Source organism: Anas acuta, chromosome 5 (assembly GCF_963932015.1).
Source record: "Anas acuta chromosome 5, bAnaAcu1.1, whole genome shotgun sequence".
Taxonomy (NCBI): domain Eukaryota; kingdom Metazoa; phylum Chordata; class Aves; order Anseriformes; family Anatidae; genus Anas; species Anas acuta.
The window spans coordinates 23,600,606-23,625,501 of NC_088983.1; the positions used below are offsets into that span (position 1 = coordinate 23,600,606).

Consider the following 24,896-nt stretch of genomic DNA (forward strand, 5'->3'; position numbering starts at 1 on the left):
AACAGCCTTTGTGGGAGGCTGGGGCCAGAATCCGCTCCTGTCAAACAGCTCTCCAGCCCAGGATGTGACTGCGGCTGGTGAAACATGTTAGCTAATGAAGATTGAGTCAGGCAGGCAGAGACGATCCCCTCAGCCTGTTAATCCACTTAGGGAAGGAGAAGGGAAACCTGAGCTGAATTCCTGTGCTCCCTGTGATGGACTGTACTCTGCTTCAGCACCTATGCAGAGCAAAAACAACCAGAGCTGGACTGGGGAGAGCTCTGGACAGAAGATGAGTGCTTTTGGGAGGCACGATGAAGAGGACAGACTCAGGGAACAGCACTCCCTGTGCTGGCTTTTGTGCTCACTGGGGCTAATAAACCAAACTGTGCTTTACCTGCCCCCTCAGCACGAGGAAGCAGGATGAGGCTGGATATGAGCTTCTGCCTGACAGCAGGGCAGGGCGAGCACAGACACCTCGAGCTGTTTTTCACAGAGCAAAAAGGCTTCCCAAGGGGTCAGCTCGGATTCCAGAGTCAGAAAATCAAAGAGAGCATTTGTGCCCCACACATCCATCATCACAGCAGCGACAGAAAGCCAGCCCAAGCCTCCTGTCCAGTTTAACTCCTGCGATTTACAGGGATGATGGGTGCCAATCCCGGGAAATGTCAGATTATCCTTAACCACCAGAGGGTGCTCCCCATCTCAAAGACAGAGTCAATGTCAGATTCACCCAGACAGTTAGAGGAGCCTTCACTTCCAGCAATCGGGGAATCTGAGCAAGGGAAAAATTAGAAGATTAATAATAAATAATTATTAATGAATCTGATCCTGTGTCTCCCCTCTCTTTCCCCATCCCTCCTGTCCGGGCAAGGTAAGGCCCTTTGTCCTATTTGTCCTCTGTGTCCTGCTCAGTCAGGTGATTTTCTCACACTGGAGGTTAAATCACTTTTATTCTTTTCTCCTAGATCATGGATCCAGAGCAGCAAATAAACATTTTCCGCTTGGCAGGTCTGTAAAGAATGAGAGTCCAGCCTGCCTGCCTGCGAGCACGGTAAGGATCGCACCCTCTGGGCACACACAGCTTTTTGCAGTGTCAAGGCCTCGCCTTACCCCTGCACAGCCGCAGCAGGGTGGGGGGCACCAGCCCTTGTTTGCAGGCTCATTTTCCCTGCTCTGCCCTAAGCCATTTTTCCAGAGGGCAGGTGCTTGCTGTGCAGAGATACCTCAAGATGATGCTTTCAGAGCCGATGTGCCCAAGTTTTTGGGCATTAGCACTGCCAATAATACAACTGGAGGGAAAGACAGTTCACTTTGGGAATGCAGGGCCCCCACAGCCTCTCTTCCTCCGCTCACTGGCAAGGAGCAGAGGCTTGTGACTGAAGCGACACGCTCAGGAGCCATGCACCTGGCAACGTGCTGCTTTGTGCATCGCCTTCCCTTTTGCATAGGTTAGAAGTAATACCCCAGAGTTACATCATATGGGGAGAACACAGCAGTTAGGGTTTAATCACAAGGGTCATATTGCACCCTGGCATTCAGAAAAGAGAGCTTAAAGCATGCCAAGTAAGATCAGGCACCTATGCAAAGCAGGCCGGCTCTGCTGACACGTCTGGCATAACATCCATTTGCCTCAGCCCCAGCTTGCTTTGATAGTCCAGGTTTGTGTGTCCCACGGGGAAACCAGCTCTCGTTGATGGCTCCCACCCAGCACACATGCTGCATTTGCTGTCTGACCACCACAAGAACAGATTGTTGTATTCCTTCTTTAATTGCTCTTTCCTCTCTCCTTTGGCCACTAGTGCCAGGTCCTGCCTGCAGGGATTTTTGTCAGAGTTCCTGCTCTTGGGTATCCTGGCATCACTTTTTGTTCTGTCCTCTTTAAACCAATAACAACATTTTTTCTGATAAAAGAGTGAAAATCAAGCAGTTAAACCCCTGCACAAGGAACTCTCATTCAGTCTCTTACACAAACTAAAGCATGCTTGATAGGATTGGCTTGCTTAACGTCCAGAATGAACCATTATCTGCAGTACATGTGGGAACTAGTGCTTTCCAAGTCAACTGGTCAACAGTGACACTAGCCATACTTGAGAGAGGCTTCACACTCTGCAGCCAAAATAGGCCAATGAATCCTCCTCCAGTGTTTGAAATTGTGAGAAGGGAAAGAGGTGAAAATATGAAAGATTTTATGGTCAGTTCTCAGACACTTGCAATAGACAATTCTACTTGCTACAAACAAAACTTCGGGGCTATGTGTCGCAGTTACACTTCTTGCACTACTCATACCATTTTCCTTGCAAACATAGCAAATACCAGACATGGCACAGAAAGGTTAACCAGTGTTGGGTTTGGACACCAACCATCCTAGCATTATTAACATTCAAATTCTCAACTCAATAAGCTTTAACACTACTCCATTACCATTCCGGTCACCATAAATGTGTTTCTAAACATGTACATAATCAGTCATCAAAAATAAAGTTATCTAAACATAGGTATTTTGATAATTACTTTTTTGTGTACTTTCACTAGGAGCTCAAGTTTTGTCATTCTTCCTCCTACCGCTATAGCAACAACTTTTCACATCATTTCACAGCCCTAATGACATTCTCCTTTCTTGCATATTGCTGCATAGGAAAATTATGTGGGTTTTTATTCTTTTAATTACTTTTAGTGGGTTTTAAGATCTCAGATTGTCTCTGATTCCTTTACTCTTCAGAACAGCAGTATTTGGGTGTCATTTTTGCTCATGAAGCCAAATTACAGTGAGATCTGTCTTCCACATGAAGTTGCACCCCAGTGGATATTACAACTTGGGGATTACATACTTTTTAAGATGAACAGGTTTTGACTACCTGCAATTAGCTGCAACTACACAAAATGGAAACACTTCCTCCAAGCAGAGACGCTGGGACAACACCATCTTACAGCACATAAATTTGTCAAGTACAACAGGAACAGCAAAACAAAACCAAAAAAACCTGTGCATTAAATAGGGCACACTACAAATGCAGTTAAGAATTAGAAAATGACACATTTGTGTTTACCACAAGTGAGGAACACTCTTAGCTCTTGCGTACATGCACATTATTTTACAGACATTAATTACACGATCATATTTTTCCCCACAGGATCTCACCTCAGTCTGCACTCAGAAAGGATTGTGTCCATGCAAAGAGCAGCTATTTGAAATACTGTTTTCTGCTCAGAGTGGCTGGTGTGGCCCCAGGCCTTATTTACTACACATTATTCAAACCTGGCTCTGGAGATTTACTCATTTCCTCATGTGTTTTTCTTTGGGCTTATCATTACACTGTCCAAGGGCTTCACCATCCCAAGATCATTTATTTTCACACACCCCTATGAAAGGAGGGGGTATTTTTATTCCCATTTTATGGGTGAATAATTGAGGACCACTGTGAAAGGTGTTTGCTAATTCTGGGTGCCGAGTCTGAGACATACACAGCATGACTGACCTGTGTTTGTATAGCACTGTGCTAGTGGATTCCCATTCACTTCATCTGCAGCTGTAAGCACTCACTGCTTCTGTAAAGTAGGTCCTTTGGGATCAAAAAAGGTTCGCTATAAAACAGGGAACGCACAATTAAACACCCACTAGCACAACAGCTGCTTAAAAAACTTAAAGACTATCATACAGAAATGGTCAGAGAGAAAGTCAACTGCCAGGTCAGAATTTCTCTGCCTCAGCCATAAAAGCTTCTCTTTCTCTCCCGCCGTCCCTTGTCTCACTCACTACACACCTGACAAATGAGGCAGGGGTCCTACAGATGGTCTCTTTCACCGTGCAACTCTGATTTATCTCAGAGAAGGTCCATCACACGCAGTGAATGAGGCAGGGGTCCTGTGGAAGAAATAGCATAGAGGATATGTTGCTAAAACCTGAGTTGTGTAAGACGCACAGTTAGGTTGACAGAAATGTACAGAGTATAACCGGCCTTTCTCCACCTTCCAGTTCTTGTGTTAGCACCCTTCAGAGTGCTCTTTTCAGTTTGTTGTTTCTTTCACAGAAAAAGAAATAAAATAATAATCCCTCACAATGCATCACAATGACATTTCTGTGGGTTATCAGAAAAGACAGACCCATCATGCTATTACCAAGGTAATGGAGCAAACAGGCTGCAGGAGTAGGTCATTCTCCTCTGTGAAGAGTAACATGAGCAGCATGAAACACCAGGTGAATTTCAGACACTGATGACTACCGAGGAATAATGAGTCAGAGGCTCTGCTGACCATTCAACCCAAGTTGTGCCTCTTTTTCTCCAATCCAGACCATCCCAGCCCACTCTCTTCATTGCCTTTGCCTCCTCACCCCAACCCTTCCCTTTGCTCTCATCTCACCTCCCCAAACAACATTCCCCTACAATGTGCATTCCCAGCTTGCTTGTTCAACAGCTGCTTGTGACCATTCACTACCCCTCCTCACTTTTTTACTACCCCTCCTCACCTTTTTGCCCATTCTCCTTGCCCCATCTTCCCATTACTTTGGTGGCCCCACTTACTGATATCCCATCACCCAACACAGTCCTGTCTGTCCATCCAGTGGGGCTTCAAAATGTAATTTTAGAGCTTTATGAAATCTTCTTGAATTATTTCTACACAGAAGGAAGGCAAAATCCAAAAACACAGCATAAACCCTATTTTGTCTTTTAAAACACGTTATTTTTGACAAAAGTTTTCCCCAAACAAATCTGTCAGAGATATAGAAAACGTGTAAGGTAATGACTAAAGCTAGGCAGTGGTATGAACAGCTTAAATGAAATTTTACAGGGAGTACTAGTAGAAAAATGCAGTGCTAGTAGTCTCTGCTGTAGATTTGAAGATAAAAACTAAGGAAGATGCTTAACCAAGAAAGAGTGCTGCTGCCATCTCTTTTTAAAACTTCCCATGGTTGGTCGTATTAGCATTTGGATGGCGGGCCTGTGATGGTTAGCAGAGCGCTGGTACTCCTTCATATACTATCCAGGTAGCTTATAGATGCTAGCACTTATTTGATACACACACCTGCATCCATCTCAGGCTTGCGTCAGCTGGTCACAAGATCATACACATCTTAGAGTCACGGGATATAAGGCAAGGACCGGGTCAGCTGGTTGCTGCGTCCCTCTGTCCCAACTGAGGATCAGCCTTAGCAGCATTATGTTGACAGATGTTTTTTCAGCCTGCTCCAAAAAACTTCCAGCACTTCCCAGTCTGTGTTCTAATGCTGCTGTATTGTTGCTAACACAAACTTTGTAACAGAACTGAAATCTCCCACACTGCACTCAAAGCCCATTTACTTCCAGCTCTAAGAACAATACATACAGCAAACAGCTTAATTGCTTCCTCCTGGACAGAGCCTCTTAGAATTTAAAGAGGCATTCCCCAGCCCTGTCTAATATCTAGATTTCAATGAAAGAAATATTAACCAGCCTAAACAAAAACTAATTAGTACCTCAGTCCCTCCGATTTCATCTCTCCAGGTCTCTAAGCTTATCACTTGGAAGGCCACAGGTTTTGCAGCCAGCAGGCTGGCTTGTGGCAGACAAGCCAAATTTCCCTTCTCTTCTAGGGGACTCCAGCTGACTCAGTAACCATGCCTCACTGCAGTTCCAAAAAAAAAATAAATAAAATAAAATAAAAATGTCCTGCCTTCCAGTGCTGTGCCCTGAGCACAAACCCATCTCCTCTTGCTGACAAGCAGTGACGACATGCCAGATTTCATATGAAGCAGCTCCCAGGACACTGCAAGTCCACCTCCTTGGCACATGCAGGACAGAGAGAATACAGTAGGACTGGAGTTGCACAGGAGCAACGCCATCGAGTTACAACTTTTGGAACTTCACATCGGTGGGATAACAAAAGATTTGCCTCCAGTGTTACAAACAGCTCCCACGGAGGCCAGGAACCATTCTGCACAGATAGGAAACGGGGACCTTCTCTTCCATAAAGCCTTGGTGAAGTGTTGTGTGGGGGAAGGCGAACTGACAGCCCAAAGGCACATGCAACTGCTCTGCACTGTGTTTGCACAACTGCGTGAGAGCGTATCCCTTGGTGATGTTATTCACAGGCCTTGGCCGACAGTAAATAAGACAGTGGAGCTTGATTCATGAGGGATGACAGGAAATCTATAACATGTGGGCTCTATAATCTGCTCGCTACTGCGTAGCAAAATGAAAGAACAACAGTCCAATTACCGAGTCCTTGCTGATCCCAAGCACATCCTCCAGATCTTGTTCTGTTCAGAGCACGGGGAGTCTGTGGGCACCGAGGGAAAGCCAGCTCTGGCTCAGGCCCAGTTTTCCATGCTGGGCAGCGCAGCAACATTTTGGAAGCATCAGACTACCTTCCAGTGGACACAAACACTGCCTAGGCAGCGGCGTGAACTTCAGAGGAAAGTTCTAGAGAGCGGCAGGCAGCTGAGCTCAGATCACCAGCTCAGGATATCGGTCACTGCACTCCATTGCGAGCCTCCCCGGGCCCACAGGGCCGGCCTAGCCAGGGAGCACAGATCCACCAGAGCAGCCAGGCACAGCCAGGGTTAGAAACAGCATCAAAATACACCTTGTGGGGAAGGAGATGAGCTGGGGGGAGATGTGAGTTCTGGGGCCAGGCAAAAGAGGAGTGACTGAAGAGAAGATTTCACATCAAGTGGAGAGCTGGCCCATGAAAGAGCAAGGAAGAAGTCTGCTCTGTGGCTGCTGCTCTCACAGACTGCTCTCATGCCACCAGTGCTGAGGACACATGGAAAGGCAGAAGAAGGTTTCTTTTGGACAAAACAGCGATGCAGGGGGGCTGCTAATCGCAAACAGAAGGAGGAGGAAATGATTTTGCATCCTACTGTGCAGTGTCAGAAAACCCACACGGCTGCCCAAGGCTGGGAAGGCACAGGACAGCTCAGCTGAGGGCCCTGGCAGCTTGGAGGAGGCAGTTCTCTCCTTTTTCTCTAACCAAACTTACACTTTTCATTCCTTACATCTCTGGCCCTTACCACTTCACACCTTTCAGATCTACCTCCTGCCTCCTAGGAAAGGGGCAAAGGGAACTTTTCTCACTTTGGCAACAGGTAAACAGCATGGCAGGATGGGGAGGGGGAACAATTTCCACTTGATCCCTAGTAAAGGCTTTCTCCTTTGCTGAGTGCACACTCTGGGGACTGCTGTCCTTTCCCTGCTTCCCCCTACAACCATCTCTGCCACTACCCCCCTTCCCCCCCCCCTTGTTATCTGTCAGTAAACAGTAATTAAAGATGTGGCCTGCTTGATAAAGCTCCCGCCCGCCCTCACACGGTGCTGCCCTCTCGGACGTGTCTAATTAAAATCCTGATGAGAAGATGAAGAAATCCCAGCAGCTGGGAATCTGCTGACTCTCCCCGCGCTCGGCCTCTTCATTACTGACGACGAGGCAGAGAGATATAAAGGACCCCGGGAAACGCTCCGGCAGACCAATCGATACAGCCTTTTGTGGGACGTGACGGACCGCTCCAGCCTGCCTTTTGAACTGTGCAGGTAATGAGGATGCTGGAGCATGGCTCACTGTACGGGGCTGGTGGGCAAGACTTCCCCACTCATCCTGCTACGGTGCTGCTCCTGGGAACAGCACCCAGAGCCCCTGCAGCTTGGCAGCCCCTCACACCACGCAGAACTAACACAGATGTAGCAGCTGGGGGATTTATGTGTCCACCACCAACCCAAGCTCCAGAAATCACCGCTTGTAGTACCAGAATGCTGCCAGAGCTCTACCCACTCCATCACTTCTATCCAACGTGTGCATGTGTGTACATACACTGCAAAATGCTAAAAACCAGCACAGAATTGTCCTGAATGAAGCCAGCACCAAGAGCACACTGTTGTGTCCACACAGACACTCATGGGAACAGCACGTTTTCACACCTCTGCCAGGGTTTTGTGCTAAGGTGATGTTCTTGATATGCACAAAATAAAACAGCAAAGGTTTGCATGAAATGCACAGCAATATCATCATCATGAATCACCATACCTCTATTTAGACACACTTCACTTCATGTAAATACATCAGCTAAATGGTTTTATTCTTGTGTTTTTTCTGAGCCTCGTTTTACATGGAAACATGCACATTTTCACTGGCACACTCATGTTTATCCAAACACAAGCAATGAAACTGCTTAGTTTCAAAATGAAAAAAATAGTAAAGGAATAGAAGCAGACATATTTCCTGAAGTTTAGAAGTGTATTTCAGGCACCTGCTCCCACATCCCTTGTGAGCATGCCCACAGGAGGTACACTCATCCTGGGGACTAGGATCATGTGCAAGAATGGGGTGTGTATACGGTTGCAAATACAAGTGCATTCTGCATGTAGGAAAAGCATGTTCCACATGTGGAATCAATAAAAACTTTTTGAGTTCACACCTCCTGCTCCACAAACCACTCCTGCTCATGCGATCAGCATCAGTCCAGCAACAGCTGATGCTCTCAGGATCTTAGCTAGGTCCTTGGAACTTATCCCCCCAAAAAAGAAACCAAAAAGAAAAAACTCCAAAACAAAACAAAAAACACAGTTGTTTTCTTTTCTAGTTCCTCAAATTTCATTACCCTTCTAGATCATACGCATCAAAAAAATATAAAATATGTTGAAAAATAAATTTCATTAAAAACTCATAAGGTAAGTAATACCTATGGTTATGATTTTCTAAAATGCCACAGTCCTGCCCTGCTGTTGTCAGTAAGCCCCCAGGTCCAAAGAGAAACCACATAAAAAATCATTCCTGGACTGGTTTAATACCGAGTTAAATTTATGCAAAAAATAAATAAAGCCCAAAACAGCTCAAAAACAAATAGTCCATAGCACAACGTTATCTGTAACAGCAAGAAGAGGTCAACCAAATGCAGAAGCAATGTGCCCAAAGGTGCTACTGAAAAGGGACTTTGGAGATTGCTCTGGAAAAGATGAGTGAAGAAGGGCAGCAGAGGGGAATCCTGGTGGAAAGGTGGCAGCAGCACTGTTGCAGGGAAGCTCACCACCTCTCCTGGCCCTGCAGCCTCCCTTGGCAAGAGATGGTGCTGTGCAGAACAAGACAGCAGCACTGAGTGCACAGAGCTCTCCGTGCAATCCCCGCCTGTCCCAGTACCTGTACTTGATGGAATGACACATTGCTGCAGCAGCTAATAAATAGAAGTAATTTGATTAGCTTTCCCTAACTAGCGATAAGATCCTGACAAACCCTTTTTAATGCGTTTCTGGAGCAGGATGAAATTGTTTCATTTGGCGAGCAGGGCCCCACGGGAGTTGCCTCCAAGCTCCTTTAGTGAGAGGTAAAAATATGCCAATCATTAATGAGGGGAGAATTACGGAGACTTTAATGCAATCAGAAAAGAGGAGCCCTGAGGCAGCTGGGGAATAAAACCTGCCCTTAAATCAGAGGCAGGCAGCTGGAGCATGGAAATAAAGGCATACACAAGCATGTACATGCACACACACATACCTACCGCACACAGAGATCGTGTACAGCTGCTGAAAATACACTGGGAGATTTGCCTGGGCAACAAATACCCATCTCAGCAAATGGTATCCATCTTCACCAAAAAACAAATGTAAAAAAATAAATCACAACAAGCTACATCCACTTGTCACACACACACAGAGGGAGGGGACCACTGTTCGTGCAATCCCCACACACTCACACACGTAGAACTGCAGTTTTCACCATTTCAAACCAAAACCTTTTGTGGAGGAGGCACCTTGGCTGCTTGGGCATCAAGCAGCAGCAGCGAGGCAGCTTTGCCAAGTGGAAGGGTGCCTCTCTCAGGGCCAGACTTGCTGCGTGCACACAACATGTCCAAACCCCTTGATCTGTCCTCCAACCAGGGCACTTACGCCAGAGGCAGCATCTACTCTGGATGTTGAAAGGCAGCTCCTCCCATCCCTTCCCCACTCCCTCCTCAGCCACTTCAGTGAATTCCCTTCCTCGGGTGAAACAGCTCTTACACGAAACCTATAACCTTTATTCTGAAGCAAACGAGAAGTCTTCAAGCTGCTGGCATTTCCCCTGGCACTGCGGCAGGCAGGAGCTGGGGCAGACCCGTGTGGCCTGGCTGGCTCTGATTTTGCAGGTGTCTATGTTCTTTCAGAAATTCCTTTTCTGACAGACAGCGTCCTGTCCTTCTGCAGCAACGCTCTAACTCCACCCAACAGAAAGCAAACGGCTGTGTCAGCACAGACCATCCCAGAGAACACTAGCTCCCAGTTTAATGGGGAAAAAAAAAGCCAGGACGGCTATTTCTATTCTCTCTTCCAGATCCTCCACCTTGTTTACTTGAAAATAACAGGCTAGAGCACTGGGATATCAAACACCAACCATCTTTCCTCTCCCAGACACACAAAACATGATGCCACGAGGTCCAAACATGCAGTACTTTTTCCCTAGTTTGAGTTAACACTAAAACCTAGGGGAGCAACTGAATGGTTGGCGAGAACAACAGGAAAGTCAATACTTAATTCTGGCCTTAAAACACACACGGGGAGCTGCAAGACAAGTATTTCTTCCTTGCAAAACCCCTGTATTATAGCCAGAGTACCTGTAGCACCCCTGCCCTCTGCTAGATGGGATGACTGTCCTGCTTAATGTACACTGTAAGGCTTGCATTGAGAAAGCTAAGCTGATTCTTCTGACAGAGACATTACCAGACACCTCTGCCACAAAAAGGCTGTGCTTCTACACCATATTCTCATGTATACTAGATAATTGTGGGATGAGAATGCTGGTGTGACTATTAGCCATTTAATCCTACAGACAAAGGAATTACAGTCACCAAGACAGAGTAAAAGATAATGGAAAAGTAAGCAGGGGCCTGTCCTGAGACAGGGAGCTCGAAGCTCAGCATGTAAGTTAGGGTAGGCAACAGGCAAATGCGTATCAAGGACAGAGCTGCATGTCCCACTGCTAAATGAGCACAGAATACTCAGTCATACGTGAGGGGGCTTCACGTCCCTCAAAAACAGCTCCTGACTGCTTGAACTATGCAATGATGGGCACCTAAAGCAGTACAGAAGAGCTCTCTGTGGCTGAAAGTTCAGAATGAAAAATATCTCAGAAGGTAAGAAAACCTCAAAGGTTCTCCCAGATTCTCTCAGTACTGTCCAAGACTGAAAGGATCAAAGCTGCTGTTGGGCACATCACCCAGCCAGACTGCATTCCCTGAAAGACAGAGAAATCACCTCCTAGAAACAGAAACAAGAGAGATGACCCCTGCAGAGAAACCATCAAGACTGTAGAAACTGGCTAACAGGGAATTCAGCATTGTGTTAGCACGAGGCTTTCTAACATTTAGGAATCCTATTGCTGCCCTTTTGGGACTGGGGCCAGTTTTGATCAGAAGCTCCAATTGAATTCAGTGATTTCTTCTGGTCAAGAGGTTTAGGCCATTCAAGATAATAGCTAGACTCCCTCCACAGATGCACTCTGAGGCAATCCAGGTTTTACTACAGACACAGTCCAGTCCAGCCTACAGCAGAGCTGTACGCAACAGCCTCTGAGCAGCAGGCAGAGGTCTGAGCTGGTGTCACACAGTGTGGCTCCACATATAGGGCTGCCTCACTGCAAACAACTTCTCATCCTGGTTTGTTATGATTAAAAATGCACGTCACCCAGAGAGGCCTTGGAGTGGAACCCAGCTGGAAATTGGATCATTAATATTCCTTCTCAGGCCCATTGCCACAAATTTCTTACCTCCCCAGAAGCAATTGCTAATGATGCAACAATTTAGGGTCTTGGACTAAAAGCGAAGAGAAGTCAAGACTAAGCTGCCCATCGTTACTCCAGTTCATCCATCTTTGCCCATATCCTGACATCCCATCAATCTTATGCCAGCGTGCTGCATGTCAGATATCTTTCAGCCCTTTCAAGCACCTGTTCCCAATTTATTTACCAAAAGGCCTTTAGCTTCCTAAAGCATCAGGAAGGAGATTGAAGATGATCCTCATTCCCGAGCAGCTGGAAATACAAGGAAAGAAAATGATTTGTTCAAAAGTCTTTTCCACTGAGTGTCTGGCTCTAACCTTTGGCCAGCACACTTTCTACACCATTAAGGTGCTGTCCAAGGGCTGGAGCAAAAAAACGCAAACCAAGTGTAGGACATACCACACAACTGAGAATCTCACAGATGTACACATGGGGATGTACCATTTTTAGCAGACAGGTTTACATAGGAGCTCACCTCAACCCAACAAGTTACAGCAGTAACAGCACATGAAGTGGACAAGCTGTGAGAGGTACAACTCCCCCATCACTGCTACAATGGCCCTTAGACAGAAGGGATCCAGAAGCAGGACACAGAGCAAGTGACTGAAATCCCCTGATAGTCATTGTGCTCACTCACAGGCCCATCTGAACCTTTCCCCCTGTACAGTACTTACATTAGACAGCAAGAAGCACAACTTCACCAAGACTACACCACTGATCATGAAAATAATAAAATAATGATAAAGACATTTTCTCCTGGGACTTCAGCATCACCACTGCGGACTGCTCATGCACATTGGTACAGGGCAGAGGGAGTTTATTCTTGCTTGTCAGCTGAGCTGATATTCATTTGGCTGCAGGCAGCACAGACTCCAAGAGGGTGAATGTCTGGCTGAGAGGTGGAGTAGCCCGTCAGACAGCAACTAGCACAAGGGAGACAGGAAAACAGCTCTGGTCACAGGAATCAGGTCACAGGAATCAACTCTAAGTTCTGCTGCAAGCGTCTATTAAGCCTCCAGCGTCTCAGACAACTACCCCAGAAGCATCTGTCTCCCTGCAAGCATTTTGCATCTTAGACAGCTAAAAATTCTTTGGGAAATTTTCAAAATGCACATCATGCTGAGGACTTGCTCCGTGTGCCTCTCCATAACATCACTGCACCACAAATAGCTCCAGAATGGGGTGTTTGTTAATACAGTGCTGTAGTTTAATGGGAAACTGCTCCTGCCACATTCAAAGTTGTATGTTTGACACTTGCACTTTGATGCCACCGGTTCTTTTGTTTTACTTCATGTCAGAAATAATAATTTTCACTGAAAAAAAAAACCACAACTTTGGCAGTAAAATGCATAACTACATCATCAGCTATCTCACTGCAGGAACGTGAATGGTGACAGTAGCAGAGTGATGAGCTCAGTGAATGTACACAGCAGTAACAGCTCAAAGTGATCTGGAGAAGGAGCTGTCCTATCAGTCAATTAGTGTAGCCAAGACCCTGCCACACCAATTTGAGATGAGGACAAAGAAGAAGAAAAAAAAAAACAGAACCACCAGTGGGTCCAGAAATATATGACTGGTCTCACCTACTTCAAACACATACCTATTTCAAAAAAACAACCTAAACAGCTTACTGGGCCACACCACAGATATTTCCGTATTACTTGAATGTGATAAGCAATCACCACCTCTGCCTATTCCCTTTAGCAGCTCCTAGCAGCTGTTTGCATCTCAGCCTAGTGGTCTGTTCACAAGGGCAGCGCCTTGGTTGCTACTGGAAGCCAACAGTGCCCCAGTGAAGTCAAAGCTACAGCCCAGGCGAAGGTGGATAAGTGATTAAAGGTATTTTAAAGAGACAACAGATAGGAAGAAAACTCTGCTGCAGATTTGTCAGCTCCTGTTTGTGTGGAATAAACACAGCACAGCGGACTCCACACAAGGACTGGTGACTTCTTGCACATCACCGAATGCCACAGACTGCTGGGTGTGGGCAGCTGAATCATTCAACCTTATCTCAAGGCTGCGGCCTCAACTCTTCCTACTCAGACTGAGAGACAACCCCTGAGCCCTCCTCACCCCCCAAGCCTCAGCCTCCCCGACATTTCTGGGACCCACATTATGTGCCTTTGCAGGACGCCCCCTCTGTGAATGCAAGGGCAGAGCAGAAGGGTGCCCTTGGTAGTCCTGCTGAGGGAGCAGTGTCTGCCATGCCACAAATTAACATCCTCCTCAAATTATTTAGGGGGGACAGCGGGCAAAAAAAAATAAAAAAATCTCAAATAGTTTCTCCTTTCCTGCCAATTGTCCCCACCTTCTACCTCAATCCTGGCTGGATTCCCCCTTCCCCCTGTCCTCAGCTAGCACCGCCAGGCTCAGTCCTCCTCACCCTAGCCCCCCCTCCCCAAGGACAAGCAAAGTTATTACAATAATGAATTAGCCAGGCTGCTTACTGCTGCCAGTGGCGAAGGCAATTATCCCACTCCACGTCCCCAGCCACCGCTCAGCTCCCTCATAAAGAGAGGCTTTTGGGGCCGCTTTGTGCTTTGATTGGAAATGAAGAGATTGCTAATTAGGGAACCCCTGCTGGGATCGGGCTGGCAGGAACAATGGTGAAACGGACGGAGCACACGTCCATTTAGAGAGGGGTGGGGGGAGAAGAGAGAAATGTGAGCTCCTCTGTAATGTAGTGCATCCTCTGCTCATGCCATAAACAACAGGGCAGACAATTTTATAGAGCTTTTCACCTTTTAAAGCATGCTAATTTGTTTATAGGAAGCGATAATTTGGTGTGTGTTTGCATAGGTCAATGCCTGTAGTTTCTGTGTACAGTATGGATTGATGCATGCGTACATACACACAGTCATTTCCAGAGAGGCATTTCCTTAAAGAGTGTGTCTACACAGCTGACCGTATATTTCTTGTCATTTGCTGAGCAGCACGCATCAATCCTGCATTAACAGGGAAAGATGCGTAGACAAGTCTATTGATGAGTATTAACACAGAATTTAATGCCTGAATTCACAAATCACCAAAGTTGAAAATGACTTACCAAATTAGTCAGTTCACCTGAGGCTTGCCCAGCACCTGCTTCCATTGCTTTGCCCAAGTGCTTTAAATGACAAATAGACCTCCAGAAGGAGAAAATTTCACCATTAATACAACATTTTCTTAAAAATCCTCTCAATTCAATTGCACTAACTATCCATGGGGGTCACAGAAGCTAAATTCACCCTTCCAGGCTTATGAATTGCCCACAAACAAGTTACAGAAAACCTCCCTTGCAGTGCACGAGCACATCTGCACAGCTTCACAACACTGCACCAAGAGCCCTCATATATGTAACACACATTTTGTGCTCTAGCCACTTTTAACCACTGTCAAAAAAAAAATAAAAAATACCTCCCCCAACAGATCAACATGCAAATCGTACCACTTATAAAATACAGCTTATCAACAAGAGCAAGTGCCTCACCTTTTTGTGCAAAGCTGATACAAGGCAGCTGGAACCTATCCTGCATTGCTCAGTTAACTAAGTAAATCCATCAGGGAAGGACACAGGTACCATGTAAAACTGAAAGTATAGTTTTCATCCCACGTATTTGCCTTGCGATACAGGAAATTTGCATACTGTTGATTAGCATTAGGTGACTTATGCAAGGTAAAGCAAATTTCACATTTTAAGCTTGAACTTACATTTCAGAACTCCCTTGTAGATACTGAAGCATTTGAACTACTCAAGTGTGCTTTTCCCTGAAAATGCTTTCAGTAAAGTACAAGTCTTAACAGAAAGTGAGCACTAAAGGGTGGAAACATGGTTGAACTGAAAATGACTTTCAAATTCATAGACTATTTCTCCCTGCTGTTTGCTCACCTCTAGTGTTTATATCCTTCAAACAGTTGTAGCTAGTTTTCATGTTCCCTTCTTAGTCATCACTTAGCCAAGCTCCACATATTTAGTTCTTTTGATCTTCCCTCATAAAAACAATCCCTCCAGCTCTGTCATCATTTTTGTTGTTCTTCTCTTACTACCTTCCAAGTTTTCTCTGCATTTTTTTGCTTCTAGTGCCCAGAGCTGAAAGTCTCTCTCCAGAGTGGTACAAAGCAGGAACACTACATCATTGCTTCATGATGTCTCCGTACAACACTGTCAAGTCTCACGCAAAGGCCAACGTTTGCGACCTGCCCAGTTTTTCGCCTTGGTCTGAGGTGCTGTAATGTCAACTCAGATTGGACTTGCCAGGCACCACCATTTCCTTTCACTCTTTCACTCAATTCTCCCAACATGTTCCACTTACCTGAGGAGTGTTTCCCTCAAGTAAGTACAGCCTGAAAGGAAAATCCTGTGTCAGAAACATGCTTAGGGTTGCATTAGTTTGCTGACAACCCTGTATTTACCCACAGCACGTACAAAACATGACCACTTAAAAGCAAGGAAACATCTACCTATGGACATCAAGGGCCAAGTTGTAATGTGGTATACACAAGCAGAGCTTGTTGGTTTCACCACAGCTGTGCTGGTTTACACCAGCTGAGAAGCTATTTCCATAAGCCTTAGACTGGCTGTATCACAAACAATCACATTATTCAGAGAAAGTACAAAGAAAAGCATGCTTCACCCCAGCAGTTGCAATTCCTGATGCTCGAAGCCCTGTTACCTTGATTTCATAATCCAAATATTTTCTTTTAAGGGATGGCTACAGTGAGCATATCAACAATTAAACACATCTACCAACTGGTACTGGAATTCTTTGTAAAAGCATTTACAACTGCCCTCTGACAGCAAGACTAATTTGGAAAAAAAGAGATTCATTCATAGGGTCTGATTTTGAGTAGCCTAATATCCTAGCAAAGGTGGATGAAAGGAGGTGGCCTTCTCATTGCATTATAGTAGGCAGGTTGGGGCAGTCAACAGAAGAAATAATCAGATATTCTAAAATCCTGAAAGACAGAAGCAAACCCGGATTCACCCTCTCATGCACCTAACAATGGGCTGCTAGTTCTGATCTTATATGAACTCATTCTCTTTCAGAGCACAACTTGCTTGAAATAATAATTCAGTTCTTAACAACCATCCCTGTGCAAAAGGAGCAAGTATGAACATAGCAGTACCCAACCCCGGATTTATTCCCCATATTCATCCTGGAGCAACACAACTACATTCTGCCACATGCAGTATGGGCAAAGGCCAAAGTCTCTTAGGGCATACTGAGTTTTTTTTCTCTGGGAGATTTTAATATAACATTTTCATCTGGAAATTACAAAGCAAAGAACCACATTCTCTTCCCCCCTCTACAGAAGTGTAGATATCCCTTTAATTTCATGAAGATAACATATGTGCTACATTCAAAGAGCATAAAATTTTGTTCTCCTTGCCTGTTTTTCTCCTTTAGGAGTTTGGCTCTTACAAATCAGATTGTAGGGGAAAAAAAAAAGAAAAAGAAAAAAAAAAGGAGTCTCTCTACATAGACTGCATCTAGGCTTTAATCCACATCTGGTGCTGACAGAGGAGATCCCACTGTCCTTCCCACCCCCCTCATTCCCACATTTGTCCTGTGTCCCTTAAAATCATGGAATATCCTGAATTAGAGGGGACACATAAGAAACATTGAGTCCAATGCCTGACTCCACACAGGGCAACCTAAGAGCTAAATAATATATCTAAGACTGTTGTCCAAACACACTTCTTGAACACCGACAGGCATGAGGCTGCGATGACTTCCATGGGAAGCTTGTTCCAGTGCCTGCCACCCTCTCAGTGAAGATTTTTTTTCCTAATATCCAATCCGAGCTTCCCCATATGCAGTATTGCATTAAGCAAAGTAGTGCCAGCAGGTCAGGTGAGGTGATCCTTCCCCCCTCCACAGCACTGGTGAGGCCACATCTGGACTGCTGCATCCAGTTCTGGACCACCCAGTACATGAAAGACACGGATGTACTTGAGATAGTCCAATGCAGGACTACCAAGATGCTGAAGGGACTGGAGCATCTCTGCTGTGAGGAGGGGCTGAGAGAGTTAGGACTGTTCATCCTGGAGAAGGGGAGGCTCATGGAGCTCCCATCAATGTCTATGAATAGCTGAAGAGAGGGCGCACAGAGAACAGAGTCAGGCTCTTTCTAGGGGTGCCCAGTGCTAGGACAAGAGGCAATGGGCACAAACTGGAACAGAGGAAGCTCCCTCTGAACATCAGGAAGCACTTCAGTGCTACACAGGTGATGAAGCTCTGGCACAGGTTGCCCAGGTAGGCTGTGGAGTCTCCCCTTGGGGATCTTCAAAAGCCACCTGGATGTGGTCCTGGGAAACCTGCTCTGGGTGTCCTGGCTTGAGGAGGGGATTGGACCAGATGACCTCCAGAGGTCCCTGCCAACCCTAACTGTTCTGTGATGCTCTGATCTTATCACTGGTCACCACAGAGAAGAGATCAGCTTCAGATCCCCCTTGTGAGGGGTTGTACACAGCACAAGAGGGGTCACCCCTTAGTCTCCTCCAAGCTGAAGAAACCCAGAAACTCTACTCATAAGTTACACCCTCTAGTTCTTTCACCATCTTCATTGACCCTCCTTCAGGCACATTTTAATATATTCTTTTATGTCCTTATATTGTGTAACCCCAAACTGTACTCAAGACCACAGTACTCAAGGTGAGCCTACACCAACGCCAGCTATAGTAGGACAATAATTTGTACCCACCAGTTGACACACATGAATGTATAGCTCAGACTGAGGAGATGACCTGAGTTAAAAATGCGAGAAGGTTAGTTTAATTCAAACTGAACACAAGACAGATTACTGTAAACCCAGGTGTACATGACATATGGCATCCACATTGCTAATGTACTTTCACAGCTGCTGTAACATCAGATACTTTACTTATGTTTGGGGTATTTTTCTTTTAAAGTTTCCATTTTTGTGCCGGTAAATGATGACATGGTTGAGACAGAATGAGACTGAAAGACATAATTACTGAATTGAAAAGCATGATGCTGTCAGCCCAGTACTTGCTAGAAACAAAGTCTATCCAGTGAGAGATCTGAAAAGCATAATAAATTTAATTCCAAGAATAGGCTAAGGAGTGACCTGATCTAATTGTAAGTGGGGGGAAAAATTAGAGTTCTTTAATCTAGCTTTATAAGGATGTAAGACAAGAGTATTCCTAGTATCCAGAACTAGACAAATTCCACTTTGCAATAAAGAGCATGTTTTCATTTTTAAATGGCAGGAATTGGCCACTGGGACATGTCAAGAGGCATTCTGGATAATCTATCACAATGTCTTTAAATCAAGGCTGTGTGTCTCTCTAGATGTTGATGTTGGGAAGCTAACAGATCACTACAGGAGTTCCAGCACCAAAGCAGTGTGGGTCTACCTTAAACTCTGTTTAGATTCCTTTTGATTCTTTAAGAGTTGTAGAAAGCAAGACAAACATATACAAATACAAACATATACAAATACTGCTTTGGTCTGTTGAAACAGTTCACTAAGAAGTGTTTGTGTTGTTCTATCCAGAACATTTTGGTTCCCTATAAGCTTCAACAAAGAAGACTCACAAATGGTTTTTATAAAGCAATTTCTTATACATTATAATAAACAAAGTGGCCGTTTAAATCTATTAATGTCTTGATTTTTATTTTATTTAAGACCTGCTTTATTTTAAAATTTTATTCAAGCTTCATAGAGTAAGCTGCCTATAGGAAAAATACATTGTAAAAATCTGCCACATCAGGGTTACAAAATGAGGGAAGAGAGCTGCCTCTCAAACAGCCAACACCACTGCTATGCTGTCCAGGTTTGCCTTTACTGTTACAACATGCATTTTTAATATGGGGGCGTTGGAAGCCTGAAGTCAAGCTATGGACTCTGCTGTGACACATGCTCGTAAACAGGAGAGGAAATATTTTCTCTTTGAGCTTCATATACGTTGGCTAACCAGACACTGATCTAGTTTCAACAGCTAAAACAAATCTATCCTTTAATTTCAAGTGACTATAGCCATGTTCCATTGGAAGATACTGGCACAGTACTGTGATAATATTTCTGTATTTTCCTCTATTAAGTTGCAATGCACTATTTTACTGCCTATTGAAGGCGTCTTAAACCCACACACTGCTGTTCTCCAACTAGCCCTCTGGTTTGTCATACCAGGATGTTCTCAAAAACCACTCACCTCTCCTTTCCGCAACCTCTCTCAAACTTCAGCTTCTAAAACAATGCTAGCAAGACTCACTTTCCTACTACAACTTACTGCCTCTAGCCTCTTTGTAAAATTTATAGTGCCTTTTCTCCAAATGGATCACAACCACCTTTCCAGATTCTACTTTCCTATAATGGTGACCGAGGACTAATTATGTTCACCCCATCACTCACCTGGAAAGGGAGAAGAAATTACAAAAGAAAAACACTGAATCCACTGAATATTTTTCTAGAGTTTCCTTACTCTGAAATTAGATTCTTAAATATGCTAAATATTCTAGTTGAATACAGCGATGTGTCTCTTTTTTTAATCACTTGCAGAACAACTGATGGTAGGGGAAAAAATCTTTCATGACATGGTTAATTTTTTAGGAAGCCCCAGTCACACTCATTTGAAAAACTACACTAGCATAGCCTGGGGGAAGAGGAGACAGCAGCTATAGGGGTAATATGTGTTCTCAGTTTCAAGTACCTGACTGAAGAAGCAGTCCCTGAATCCTGGCAGATGCAGACTTCCATTGCAGAGCTTTATTGATGCACCCACCATGGCTGCAGAGAGACTGACCCAGACCACAGGTGAGGACTTGCCACGTGGCAGCCTCTGGAAAAAGGTCTTCTCCAAGCTTGAGAGAGAATGTCCTCCTCCCCATAAAGAACTGCTACCTGTGTCTAGCCTTGCACCCTGGCCTAGAAGACAGCTTTAAGACACAGAAAGGAATCACAAAACTCAAAGCACAAAACCTTTTCAACAGAAACACAACAAAAGTTACAGAGCAGCGCAAGAGACTGATGCAAAGTGCTAGCAGGAGTCAAAACATTGAGTTTTGTTGAGGAAAGGCGGATTTAGAGATAGGAGTCAAGTTCAAAGAGTACTGAAGAGTGGAAACAGCAAGGAAGGAAACACAAGGGGAAACTAGAGAGAGAAAAAAAAAAAAAAAGGCGAAGAAATTAAGACAGAATTTAAACTGAGTAAACCAAGTAACCAGTAAAAATTCTGTGGTAACAGAAGGGCTCGAGCTGTAGAACTGTCACCCCAGCATGGCATGGAAGAAAGTTGTGCAAGCAAAGCAAATCAGACAGAAGAAAAAGGACTGAAAGCTAAGAAGCTTTTTCCACTTCTGACCGCTGTGATTCTACATCCCAGAACAGCTGGGAAGCTTAGAAGAGGTAGAGCTACTGTCACAAAATATCTGTAGAAAATACAGGACCACCACTTCCCCCAAATCAGTAGCACATTACTGACAGAAACAGCTTTCCATACTCAGAAAAGATTACAGGCTTCTCCTTTAAGGGACATTTAAGCAGGGAGTATTTTTTCTTCCCTAATGATAGGAGAAGGAAGCGAAGGAGGTCAGAGTTCTGCAGACCTCTTTGCACTCCCTGTGGTCTAGTTAAGGAGACTTAAAAGGATTCAGATTAACTGGGGTGGCTTTGTCGATTACACACAGAGAAGAAAATGACCCCGTGTGGTAAGTGTTTCCAGGACAGCTGCTCCGTTGGTGAAACACTGCTGCATTCCAGAAATAAACTCCTACAGTCAAATTAGCAGCTCGAGCCCTCTCTCTGCTGAAACGTGCCTTTACCGAAGTTGCAGCAGTTCCCAGATGAATGGGAAAGCAGCAGCATAAATTCCTGCTTGGCTCGACTTTTAAATAGTAAATGGTGCAAACATATTTTTGTACAATATCAGCCTATACTCACATAATTGTCCCACATTATTGATGGGCTCAAAAAAAAAGGAAAATTGGGAATATTTCTGGCTGGGTTGGAGAGCTACAGCTAGCATGAATCCCCACCAGTCCAGGCCTGTCATGAGTTTTTCAGGTCTCAGTAGTTATCGGGACTTCAGTGTAAGAGATTTGGGTTTAATTCCAACATGCGTCACTACCTACCAGTGCTAAGTATAGCAGAAACACGTAAAAAACAGTCAACATTTGAACCAAGACAGGAGGCACTGTTGCCTGGCCTCCTCTAGCTCCCAAAAAGTAACACAGAGCTGCCCTCTCACTACAGAGGTGAATTCTGGGCTGTGAAAGAGAAATTTGCTCAGAAGCCCCAAAGCACACATTCATGTTTTACCGAAGACATCCATTAAGCAGCAAAACTACAACACGACACAGCTTCCAACTTTACACAGGTTTACAGATGGCTGCATTGGAGAAGGCCCATGCAGTCCTTGGGAGGAAGAGCCAAAACACCAAACTACAATTTTGAAAAGATTGCAGGGCACTTCTTCAGTGCTCTGGGCTCACAAGGTAGGCATTGGGCAAGCAACAGGCTGCTCATGTAACCACTGAGTGCACGAAGTTTGTGATCCTCTTCTCTTTTTCACACTGGATCCTCAATTTATAAGCAAAATATCTTGTGTTTGCCCAAATGCCTCCTCTGTCAGGTAATCAAGAGCTCTGGGAACATGCGGGAAGATGTTCCACTGCATAAGGAAAGTACTGCAGGCCCACCACGTCCCCTCACTCACAGGTAGGAAAGATGAAGCTGGAAGCATTGCTGTAGTTGCATGGAACAAGCATCAGAATGCAAATAAACTGCTGGGTGTTATAGTATAGTTCCCATTTAATTCAACACATCTTCTCCAGCAGGCGACACAGCAATTCAATGCTCTTCTGACTCAACACACCACCAAACCAAAGCCCATTAGGTGACTAAACCTTCTGCAGCCCTATGCAGTGCAGAGCAGAGGATGTTACACTTCGAAACAAGCTCACAGCTTCTGCATCGCCTGGTTTTACACATCCTCTAATCCATTTCCTCTTTTCCTTTGCGCCTTTCTCTGCCCTGCAAATTCCACTGCAAAACGCACCCAGCCTGGGGGAAGGCACACAGTACTGGTCAAAAAGGATAAAGTCAGGAAGCATCATTTGTGCCGAGCCTCACCTCACTCCCTGACTGCATTCTCGTCTTCACTGCTACTTTCTTGGTGGCTTATCTACCCCAGAAACTTCCACAGCTTTGGGAACGTGGCCTGTAACAGTAGAAAACCATTCAGTGTAAACAAAATATAAATGCTGCATGTTTTTAATGTGGCATCAACATAAATAGTTCAGAGGCCAGCACTGAGTGACAACACCAGGTCTACTCACAACAGGAGCCATGAGAACAGCCACGCCAGGTGAAGTTAGGAGGTTAGCTAGTTCCATGTTTCATCTCTGATAACAGCCACTAGCACATGCTTAGGGGAACACTAACAAAGGAAAATGTTGTTCCTGCTCTTCACCTTGCTGTGCTTTTATGGCTTAGACTGTTCCCTTTACACCACAATTTGTACTTTCCACTGATAAGATGACGTATTCCCTTAATTCCTTGATATCTTCTTGAGTTCACCCATACCTTTGCTACTGAATGATGCAAAGGCCAACAAATCCCACAGTTTAATTTTGTGTTATATGAAAAAATACTTCCTTTGGTTTCTTTAAAGTCTGCTTCCTAAGAAGTATTAAAAAAAAAAAAAAGAAAAGAAAAAAGAAAGAAAATGACTACAGCATTAGAATAAAAAGAGGAAAACACATTCATGTACAGAGATACTGTGAATGTCTAGCAGAGGTCTCTTCTAGCTAAGAAAGTGGAGGTGCTAATTTTGCAAAGCAAAGAATTAGTCAGACTTTACACAGAGACAAAGGGGCACACTTTTTTTTTTTTTCTTTTTTGTATCTTTTAGTTAAGCACACAGTAAGTAAAGCTACCTGCATTCAAAACCAACCACACTCGCAGCAATGCATTACCACAAATTCCTGTCTCAGTTACCCTCAACTTTCTTATTGCCACAGACTTCATGACTGACTCTGCTCCCGGTAGTCTCTTGTCTTGAATCAGATTGTAGGGTCTTTAGGACAGAAGTGGTCTCATAACTAAATGCAGATGTCCCAAGAGAGGGGATTTTGTCATGATATAAACAACAAGGGCAAAATGGAAGCAACAGTCAAAGCTGCCAGCACAACTCGTAGCCATAGACTGAGAGCTAGTTAAACAAAAGTGGAACAGTCACAGCATGGGGTTTATTAAGTAATAGATAATAATTTTACATTACATAATACACAATGTTGCATACTATATTAAACCCAGTACAGTAAGCCTCAAATGTTCAACTACTGATCAAGTCCCAAAATAAACATAATTATATTCTCTTATCCCCCCAACCAACCAACAGAAGAAAAAAAAAGGAAAAAAAAAAAGCTGGCTTTACGCTTTCTAGTTGCTCCCTAAACCCTTCAGTCTAGACACTTCTTTCTTTTAAAAGAAAGCTGCAATTTTTCTCATCAATTCCTTTCACATGGTGGAGATGTAAAGTAAAACATCAAGTACAGCAAAGTTGTTGGCAACATCAAAGGAGATGAACTATAGAAATGATATATAGGGTAATTAAATGGCTCTAAGTTATTTGCGTATCTCTATATATAAGCTGGCCTGACTTAATAAAGAAACGTTTCACAATAGCTTTTTTGGCCCTCCTGGCTTTCTGCAGGATGCTGTAATCCACTCCAAATGGGCCCAAGCTTTCCTGGCCTTCTGACCTGGCTGTGGGAAGCTGCAGAGACCTGTCCGAGCCTCCTTGTAACACAACAACACATCCAGAAATGGAAAGGGTGCAAAGCACGTGAGTACAAAGCAGGGAGAAAAGGAGATACGGAGCACGACGAGCAAGCTGCCCTTTTATTTCTGCAAGTGAAGAGTCCACATTTGTAGTCACTAGCAATGGTCTAGCTAAGGCTGTGAGCCAAGCCCAATTTGCAAGCTGACTGCAACTGGTGCCTCAGGGGAAATATTGTGAGAGCTTCCCCAGCACTCTGTGCTGCAAGGAGGGTCCCACAGCCCAGAAACAGGCAGGAAAGCATGTGCCCCCCACCCACAGCAGCACCCTACAGACCCTTAAGGCTGCCGCTCCACATGCTGTGCCCTTTGGACATCTGATTCATGCATCTACAGGCATCGGTGTAGCTGAGCAGACAGAAAGCATTGCTCCTCCAGCAGCTCCTGTAGCAAGTCAGTGTTTCTCCCTCTAC

At 44.7% G+C, this 24,896-nt stretch overlaps 1 protein-coding gene across 10 annotated transcripts in view; it reads right to left on the bottom strand.

Annotated features, from left to right (window-relative positions):
* Positions 1-24,896, bottom strand: part of ESRRB (estrogen related receptor beta) — a 157,021-nt gene that overhangs the window by 97,719 nt on the left and 34,406 nt on the right. For 3 of the 10 annotated variants that reach the window (XM_068683142.1, XM_068683143.1, XM_068683144.1), the window contains 2 exons: positions 3,744-3,844; positions 3,459-3,564 (listed from right to left, as the gene is read on the bottom strand). The exons of the other annotated variants lie outside the window; for them this stretch is intronic. The gene's annotated coding sequence lies outside the window, so the exon portion shown is untranslated. The remainder of the gene's footprint in view (positions 1-3,458; positions 3,565-3,743; positions 3,845-24,896) is intronic. 10 annotated transcript variants of the gene reach the window in all.